The 10553-nt window shown below is 35.5% G+C and overlaps 1 pseudogene; it reads right to left on the bottom strand.

Moving 5' to 3' along the window:
• LOC130223473 (NLR family CARD domain-containing protein 3-like) lies at window positions 1–7716 on the bottom strand (annotated as a pseudogene).
• Window positions 7717–10553: the final 2837 nt, after the last annotated feature.

Genomic DNA, 10553 nt, shown 5'->3' with positions numbered 1-10553 from the left:
TTATATCCCCTTGCTCTGGTCTCTGTCATCCTGCTGTGTCAACAGGCCTCGTAAGAGTTGTCGATTGGACTGGAGTGACAGACCGAGAAGGAAGCGAAGGTAAAGGTCCAGATGTCCATTCTCACTTTCCAGAGCCTTGTCCACTGCAGTCTTCAGAAATCAATCATGGACACATTTCTGTTTTTTCTGCTCGTTTCTTGTTGCTTTCTAGAAACAGATGTTGATAAAGGGCTGCAATGAACTCCTGAATGCTCAAGTGAAGAAAACAGTACATGGTACCAAGAATGATTCCCGTCTCCTCCTTAAAGATCTGGGTACACATGCCTGAGTACACCGATGCCGTATAGACGTCAATGCCAAGTCTTTCAGATCGCTCTCATAGAAGATCACATTGTTTCTTTCCAGCTGCTGGAAGGCCAGTTTCCCCAGTGAAAGAATGAGTTTGGATCCCAGGACATCTGGTGTGTTTTCTCCATCATACTTTCTTCTGCTCTGCTGGACTGAAAGCGGAGAAAGTGTGTGTACATCTGTGTCAGAGTCTTGGGAGATTCCTGCAGTGTTTCAGCATTAGCCCTGTGTTTCAGTTCAGTATTTCTGTTCTCCTTCAAAATGTTCTGGAGAACAGTGGCTGAAATCCAGCAGAAGACTGGGATGTGGCACATAATAAAGAGACTCTTTGACTGTTTAATGTGATCAATGATTTCTCCGGCCTGATTCTGATCTGTGAGTCTCTTTCTGAAGTACTCCTCCTTTTGGGCATCATTGAATCCTCGTATCTCTGTCAGCCGGTCGATACAGTCAGCAGGAATCTTACTGGCAGCTGCTGGTCTGCTGGTGATCCAGATGAGAGCAGAAGGAAGCAGATTTCCCTTGATGAGGTTCGTCAGGAGAACATCCAGAGAGACTGCTGAAGATACATCACAACACGTCTCATTACCAACAAAGTTCAGAGGAAGACGACATTCATCCAATCCATCAAGGATGAACAGGACTTTGAATCGTGTGCTTCTTGTAAGGTTCAGTCCTTTAGTCTCTGGGAAAAACTGAGTTATGAGGTCTTTTAAACTTTGTCTTTCTTTCTCCTTTAAGTTCATCTCTCTGAATGGAAGAGGAAATATGAAGCTGATGTCTTGATTTTCTTTCCTTCAGCCCAATCCAGAACAAACTTTTGCACAGAGACTGATTTCCCGATGCCAGCAACTCCTTTTGTCAGGACAGTTCTGATCTGCTCGTCTTGTTCAGGTGCTTCAAACAAATGTTTGCATTCAACCTGTATCTCTAGTGACTGATGACGTCTGGAAGCAGCTTCAATCTGTCTGATCTCATGTTCAGTGTTGACCTGTTCACTCGCACCCTGAGTGATATAGAGATCTGTGTAGATGTTATTCAGAAGTGTGGAGTCTCCTTGCTGAGCAATTCCTTCAACACACTTTGATATTTCTTCTTCAGGCTATATTTAAGCTGATTGATGAAGAACAGCTCATCTAAACACAGAAGCAAAGAAACAGATAGATTTAGTCCGGACTTATTTGTAAGTGACAGTCTGACAGATGGCCATGAGTAGGGCCAGACAGAATTTCCTAGTGGTGTAACGGATGACAAATCTCAGGGTTCAGATCACATTATGGTTTTTTAGTCACAGATTGGACCATTTTTCGGATCAGCCAAAAAGGAGAGGAGACGAATGTCATTTGCTTTCCATTTATTACAGAAACAGCACTGCAGGACACTTTTGGTTTTAACAAACAGAACTAATAAAGTGTAATATTATTAACAATAAAATAAAGAAATAATCAGCTGAATAAAAATAAATAGTAAATATTCAGTGCTGTGAAAAATTCCCTGTTACTGCTACTGTTGCTGATAATGCTGAATGTAGAAATCATTATCATTAGTACAACCCATATTTATTTGTAGTCTCATTAATCAATAAAATGATTCAGTTATACACTCATAAATCTTCCTTTTATTGCTAGATGATTTTCTGAAGAGTTTGAGTGGTTGTTGCCTCCTAAAGGTTAAATAATGTAATTGCTGCCTACAACTTTCATTTCTGAGCATATGACTGTGATTTTAATCTTCAACATAAACATCAGTGATTTTATCTGAACTATAAACTGTTCTTCCCAGTACTTCTGTCTTATTTGACTGTTCGTAACTTCATGATTGCGTTTTCAGATTTGAGTGCAGCGATTTGAGGATTAATAATCATATGCAAATCACCATCATTTATATAGATCTCTCAGCGATCATTACAAATTTAATCCGCGGGTCACGTGTTTTCCGAACCATGGATTGTGATCCATACGAATCATGGATCAACCATGCTGTTACACCCCTTGAATTTTCAGTCATTGTTTGCTATTTCTGTTGAGAATTTTGTAAACAATCTGCAGATAACTGTGGAAAGATTTAGGGAATATCATAACTAAAAACTTAATATACGAAATAAATATACAACACAAATCCAATTAGACTTACTTTATTGGTAAACAAAGCACAAGACTCTTATAACAGATCTACTAATGGACAGAAAATGACTTTACAAACTGCACTGTAAATAAATCATGAACATTTTCATATTAGTCAACAATATTACTGAAATTAAATAACTGAATGAATATAAATGTACACACATTTACACAGTGAATAAATAAACTCAATGATGGGCTAAAACTCTGTAAAAGTCTGCAGGTTTTGTGTAGGCCTACCCATGAGTCTCTTACCCTCAAGAGTATCAGCAGCTTGATCTTGCTTCATCTCTCTCAGGAAGAAGAGTGTGAGATCAAGAGCTGCTTCTGTGATTCTGCTTCTGTTCTCATTAAAGTCTTTTACAAACTCTTGTCTGTTTTCTGCTTGTAAGATTTTCTTAAATTTCTCCAGTTCATTCTTCAAAAATCTGATCATTTTACTCTCAAGATTCTACAATTGAAGAAACGAGAACAACATTTAACCAAAGATTCATTCACACACAGTTGTAGATCCACAACCTACTCCATATACATTTAATACATGATACTATGAGTCTGTTAAATGCTTGATTCTGATTAGCTCATGAACATTCAAAGGTTATTTTCAGATAAACACACAGCTCAAGTAGATCCAGGCAGGTTTTGAGCACATTACACTAAAGGGGGTCGCACACCGGATGCGCAATGCAGCACACACGACAGCTGGAAGTATCACACACCAGACGCACACATTCACATGTTATTAAAAATGACATTTTACAGCTACAAAGGACAAAAATAACACAACACAGTCTTTGGATAAGATGTTTAAGAGACTAGTCCTACACACAGGAGCAGTTTGAGGACCTGACAAATGTCTGAAACACAACATCTGAACGGCTGTGGAAACCAGAGTCTAATAACATCTAAACAAAAAAAACTCTGCTAAATTTGGACTGTCAGTGAAAATCTAATAGACGTCTAAGATTAGCCCTAATCTAGACTAGTCATCAAATACACATGAATGAACACATATGTCAAAAGTTTTGCTAAATTTATGTCTTTGTTGCTATATTTAGCGGCTTTTCAGACTTTCCCAGTAACAAGATGTCAAAAAAGTGACAAATCTTTTCTTTTCTGGAGTCACTGGAGATTTTGGAGACTCTGACGTGTCTGTACTGTACCGTTTCTGCTCTTCTCATTGAGCAGGGATTTCAGCCATTTCAAAGCACCAACTGCAAATTATTTAGCAACTTTATTTCAAAACAACTTCTGGACCTCGAGAGTGTGAGGTGTTTCCCTGGTACAGTCAGATCTCTGCTTCTGTTTCAAATTTGATCAGTTTAATATTTGGCAGCAGTTATTGAACTTGTGTGTTTATCATGTCAGAGAGATTACTGTACACAACATAGGTTTGAGAGGATCAGATTTCACATGGCTAATCAATCCTCGTCACATGACTATATAAGCAGCAGCCATTACACAGCTGACAATTATAACAGATGCAGATATGCAAATTTATGCATACATCACCTAGTGAAACCTAGTACATTCATAATTACAACAAAACTAGAAGTTCTTATTAAATGAGTAAAACTGACAGGGAGTCGTTTCTCTTTCTGTGTCTTCTGTCATCATGACTGGTAAACATGTCAGAGAAAACAGCTGAATCTTCAGGAGCTAACTCACATCTCTTGTGCACATGGTAATGTTTACAGGGGCGTAATATTGGACACTCGGTGGATTTATTGACAAAGTATTCATGCTTGAATTTGAAATATTCAATAAGCTTGATATTTCAAGATTTTACATCGACAAAATTATTCTGATAATGACCGCTAATATTTGATGTATCGCCAAACCCTACTCAAGACTAATGTACATTCGTGATTATATTCATGTGTAACATTATATCTCATTATTTACAATAATATTCCCTCAACATTTATAGCGTAGTTCGGTATAGCTCAAAATAAGCTGCTGCATGAATTTAGATTATGAAGAATGATGAAGATCCTGCTTATGCTGTAATGCGTCCTTTCTGCAAGTGATTTACTATTACTTTAAAGTGTAAATCCCTGCAGATAATGTGATATGAAGCTACACTGTGCATGTCTGGGGCAACATCTTTGAAAAGGCAGAAAAATTAGGTCATTCCAGAAAGACATAATATAGTAATAATAATAATAATAATAGTAATGATAATAATAATAATAATAGTAATAATAATAATCGTAATAATAATAATAATAATAATAATTACAGAAATAAATAAAGCAACAAGAAAAAGTTGGTATAACTAAAAACAGATTTTTGCTGTGTCAAAATGAGAAATTAAGTTGTGATCACAAGAAACAAGAGAGAAAAAATGATTTATTGCATGACCTCTCAGGACTTGCATAGATTAAGACTATTTTGCAGATGTTTTTAGTTGGGTGGGGGGCCAAGTTCATGCAGGTTACAAGATTCAGTTCTTGTGAACAAATATTTCTGCGTATCATGGAGTTATTTCAGTGATTTTATGACTCATATTAAGTTTTTCCAACCTGAAAGATCCTCTGGAGATTGTCTGTGAAACTCTTGTGTCTCCTGTGAGTCTCGTCTCCTGCATCTGGTAACTCATATTCATCACTGTTAACAAATAAAACTACTGTAATTATACATTTAGAGGCAAAGAGACAGATATTCATCCATTCATTCGCCTTGGCTTAGTCCATTATTTATCAGGGTTGCCACAGCAGAATGAACCACCAACTATTCTAGCATACGTTTTACACAGCGGATGCCCTTAAAGCCAAACACTCATACATACTATATGCTGTGTCACATATTAAATGTAGATGAGAATCACACACAAAACACACGTCATTGTGGAGTACAGCCTCTGAAAGACCTCAGAAAGTAGCTGTGGATATATGTGTGTGTTTTAAATTGACATGGAAATATAAAATTATGACTTACTGAAAATACTCTGAGTAAGACACTAAATCTGCCACCACGTGTCTGTAAATGTCTGAATGAGCCACCAAGTCATTCAGGAATGACTCTCTTTACTAAACTGTTGGTTCATATAATATGTTCAAAACAGTCCATGTGTGAAGAATAATGTAAAACACTAAATACCTGATGGCAGATGATGGGGTTTTCTCTCTAAAGTTTGGTGGATTCAACTCTTTAGACCAGTCACTCTTGAGAAACACAGAGCTGGACACACATGATCCTGATCTCACACTGAAGACACAAACACACCAGAGGAAACGGATCTTCACAACCTGCTGCAGTCTCTCTTATGAACACTAGAGGGCACATGGTTTTATCTTCCTGGACTTCATTTCCCATCAGCCCCTGTGCTCCTGATTGTCTCTTTACAGCAAATTTAGCTCATAGGGAATTATAATTGATTAATTACTCATAATTCTTTATGAACTCAATTAGCTAGGGCTATACCTTTATTCTTCACTTGTATTGCCTCTTCCTGTGCCAGCTGGATGTGTGTTAGATTAGTTCAAGTGTTCAGTGGAGTTAAAGAAGCATTACTTGTGTCAATCTCTAAACTGTTCATTATTTGCTCATAACTGTTCTTAATCTGCCAAATACTCTAACTAGTATTGTATTGTAAGGTTGTGTTCATTTAGCTCGGGTTTTATTTTATTTCTGTTCATAGTTTAAGAAGTAAAAACTGAGGTTTTAATGCGATTTGTTAATTTTCATAACATTTATATCAGCCTATATTAAACAGGTCTAATAATAGTTGGAAACGTGGCTAACGGGGTTTGGTGTAAGATCACTTTCATTAGGCTAACCCCCCAATATTGAAAATTAATCATTAAAACCTTTAAAAGTGTCTAACAGATAATAATAATAACACATTTTATTTATAGTGAGCTTTTCTCAGACCCAAAGCGCTAACAGGAATACAAGGCAAACAAGCAGAACAATAAAAACAGTAAAAAAGACCACAATAAAACAATAAATATGAATGATTCAATACAATTGGATGATAAAATTAACAAAATAATCAATCTCAGTTAAAAGCAACGATATAAAGGTGAGTCTTGACAAGTTTCTTAAAACAGTCCAGAGAAACAGCATTCCTGATGCTGATGGGTAGGCCATTCCTTAGCTTAAGCGCACTGTATGAAAAAGCACGACCACCCATAGTGTTTAGTTTACAGCGTGGCTGATACAACAACAGTCCAGATGAAGAATGACGACTGCGGGTGAGAGTGGCCAGAGTTACCAGGTCACAGATGTAGTCAGGTTCTAGCCCATGCACTGCTTTATATGTTAAATAAGTCTTAAAATTAACAGGAAGCCAGTGAAGTTGCTGAAGTACAGGAGTGATATGGTGGCACGAGGAAGTATTTGTTAAAACTCGTGCAGCAGAATTTTAATGGACTGTAAACGTCTCAGAGAGCTTGCTGGTAGGCCCCCGAAGAGTGAGTTACAGAAGTCAAGACGTTTATGATACATATCTCAAATATTACGGTGGCTGAATTTGCATGATAAGATAACTTTATATGACAAAGAGGATATTTTACTACCAGAGATTTTAGATGCATTATTTAAAGTTAAAACTGTAGATAAATGTTTAATGGTCAGATATCTGTCCTTATCAGGAGTATGAATGAAGACTTTATATAACACTGTTCTAGTGTTTCTTACATACTGTGCCTTTAAAGTGTTGTGTAAGTATAATTAAAATGTCCTGATGAATACTAAAACAGTCCATGTGTGAGCAATAATGTAAAACACTAAATACCTGATGGCAGATGATGGGGTTTTCTCTCTGAAGTCTGGTGGATCATCTTTAGACCAGTCACTCTTCAGAGACACACATGATCCTGATCTCACACTGAAGACACAAACACACCAGAGGATAAACTGCAGGACAAACTTCAGTCTCCTTTACAAGAGTTTTATGAGTTTGTTTTGTTAATTCAGCACAAACTAATAGTTGGCTGAAGGTCTGTCTGATCAGGTCTGTTACACAGGAATCGTGGGTAAACACAACACATATTGAGCTCTGGTAAAGATGACCCCAGATCAAGTTGTCTGTAATCTAGACTGATCTAAACACATTTCCTGAAGTTAAACTGAAGCTTTGTCCATCATTTGATCAGGCAATAGCAACACGAACAAGTGCATTGTTGTTGGTCTTTGTTCTTCAGAGAAAGTGTTGAAATAATGGTGTAAAAACAGAGTCATTACCTGTTTTCTCTGAGAGAGAGTCCTTTACTCGCTCCTCTGCCATACTGCAGCTAAAACACCAATGCAGACATTAGCAGAGCTTTCAGGAAACAATCAGCCGCTGACCATCACCTGGAGATGACAGTATACTGATATTAAGAACATCTCACTTTATAGCAATCAATGCTTTATTCCTGTAGGCTATTTTTAAGGGAAGAATGTTTGTATTAATGTGTCTACTCAAGTCCATTTTGCCAAATATCACACACACATACACATATTAGTAGTAGTCATTATTAACTTAAAATATTATAATTATTATACGTGTATAATATAGACAATACATTATCTAATTTCAATTTTGCATTTATATCTTTCATTTAAAATGTTTAATAAATGTTTATAATAATTTACTAATTAAATTTACTGTAACATAGCAGAAAACACATTGTTTACCAATCACACTAACAATAACCTGCTTCTTTTTAAAGGATAAAAATGGAATAAAAAGTGTACTTAAACGAAGAGGCAGCAGTTCCAGTTCCAAAAAGACAATGGACACAGAATAAAATAGGTTGCTCAGGTCAAAAAGACAGAGAAGCAGGGATAACAGCAACAAACATTTTAAAAGAAAGAGGGATAGACAGACTCTGTTGAACTCATAAAATGCACAGACATACGTTCAACATGTGTCTACCTCAAGGACCGGTCTTGCAGGGTTTTTTTTGCACCCAACCAAACAGATGAGAGTTGAATTAAAATAGATCGCTGGATTAACATTTTAATAAATGAAATAAAAAGTATAGAAATAAACAAAGTGTAGAGCTTGTTTGTTTGCATAAATGCATAATTTGATGGTTCAGAGTAATAATTACCTACAATCTATTCGTATACTTTTATTTATTTATTTATGTATTTATTTTTTGTTTGTTTGTTGTATTACTTATCTTTTAGAACTCATATTGTATTGCTACCAACAGCAAGTGACAGAATTTCTTTCTTTCATTCCAATTACAGCAAATAACTCCTGCAAGTCCTGCAGTAATTATAAAATCCTGCAGGATTTGTCACTTGCTTGGATCCATTGTAAAACCTGTAAGAAATTCCTGCACATATCGTCAATGTGTCCTACAGGATTTTATAATTCCTGCAGGACAGCAGCTATCCTGCAGGGAAAAATAGATCATTCAGGATTCCTGTAAAATGTACTGCATGATTCTAAAACCTGTAGGAATTGCCTGTACATATTGTCATTTTGTCCTGCAGGATTTCATAATTCCTACAGGATACCAGCAGATTCCTGCAGAAAAAAATGAAAATCCTGCAGGATTCCTGTAGGCTATTTTTGTAAGGGCGGACACCAGCAGCACTACAAATGTGCTGAGTTATAGCCATACAATGTGCATGTAGAGTATAGTATTGCAGACATCATTAATACTCAACATTACATCAATCAATGCAGTTGTACATCAATTAAACACAAATAACTGACAATCATAGTGGTATAATGTAAGATACTGTCTTTTTTTTTTTTTTTTTTTTTTTTTTTTTTTTATTAAACAGTAAATTATTACAGCATAATGACACATTAGGAACTATATAAGGAACATAAAAGATGCCAGGGGGATAAAACAGTAAAGAAGGGGAAAAAATACAATAAATTGAATAAGAGATACATATAACGTAAAGCTTAAAATAAAAATACAATATTAATAGTGTAAGTAAATCAAACGAAGTACCGCTTTTTACAGGGGAATTTTAAATAGGGCATGACAAGATAATGTTTTCCTAGCCTTAGTGTTTCCTGAACCGGAAAGTGTTTCAAAGTATTGTTTCAGTTCTTTTATGAATACCTTAAAAAGTGGTTTATTATTGGAGAATTTGCATTTATGGATATGATATTTAGCAAGTAAAAGTAAAAGATTTATGAAGTAGAACATTTTATCTGTACTATTGTCTGTATCAATAAAACCAAATAATACATTTTCCCAAAGCAAAGAAAAATTGGAATATATAAACTCAATAACAAATTTGCAAAAGTTACCCCAAAATGTTTTTGTGTAGGAACAATACCAAAATAAATGTACAGTTGTTTCTTCTTTTAAATTACAGAAAGTGCACATTGTGTTAATATTCAATTTAAATCTTTTTAAATAGCTACTCACTGGGTAGAATCTGTGAATTAATTTAAAAGACACTTCTCTGACTTTGTTCACAATAAGATATTTGTGTGGCAAAAGCCAAACTTTTCTCCAGTTTGAAATATTTGTGAAATTGCTCCAGTAAGTAATAACATATGATTTTGCAACAACTTCTTTCTGAAACAAAATACGGATTGATTTGTTATTTGAGTTTGGAACAAGACAAGCTTTGCCCACTGTTGTTTCAAATGGATCACAGAGAGATGGTGTGATACATAGAGTTCTGTTCAAGCCTTTAAACAGTGTAATAATTCCTGCAGGAACAGCATCAAATACAATGGCAAATTCTTTTGGTGAGACAGGAAAATTGAACTTCTGTAAGAACTCATAATATGATAGCAAAAAACCATTTTCATTAAAGAGATCATGAACTAAAATAATTTTTTTATCATACCAACTCTGAAGAAATAAGGATTTGTTTTTGTAGAGTATATTGCGGTTATTCCAAACAAAAAAGAGTGTGGAGAAAAGTTGTGTTTATAGATAAGAGACCAAGCAAGAAGCATTTGCTTGTGAAATGCCGAGAGCTTTATGGGTAACTTCTCAATATTATAATGACACAGGGAGAGAAAGTTCAAGCCACCCAGCTTTGAAAAATATAGTTAGGGATATAATTCCAAATCGATGTGGGGCACTTTAAAAATTGTTTCATCCAATTAACTTTAAAGGTGCAATTTAATGTATTAAAATCTAAAAAATTTAGTCCTCCATT

The sequence above is a fragment of the Danio aesculapii genome, chromosome 4 (genome assembly GCF_903798145.1).
Source record: "Danio aesculapii chromosome 4, fDanAes4.1, whole genome shotgun sequence".
Taxonomy (NCBI): Eukaryota; Metazoa; Chordata; class Actinopteri; order Cypriniformes; family Danionidae; genus Danio; species Danio aesculapii.
The sequence above is the reverse complement of the archived record's forward strand: the minus strand, read 5'-3'. Positions and strand labels throughout refer to the sequence as shown.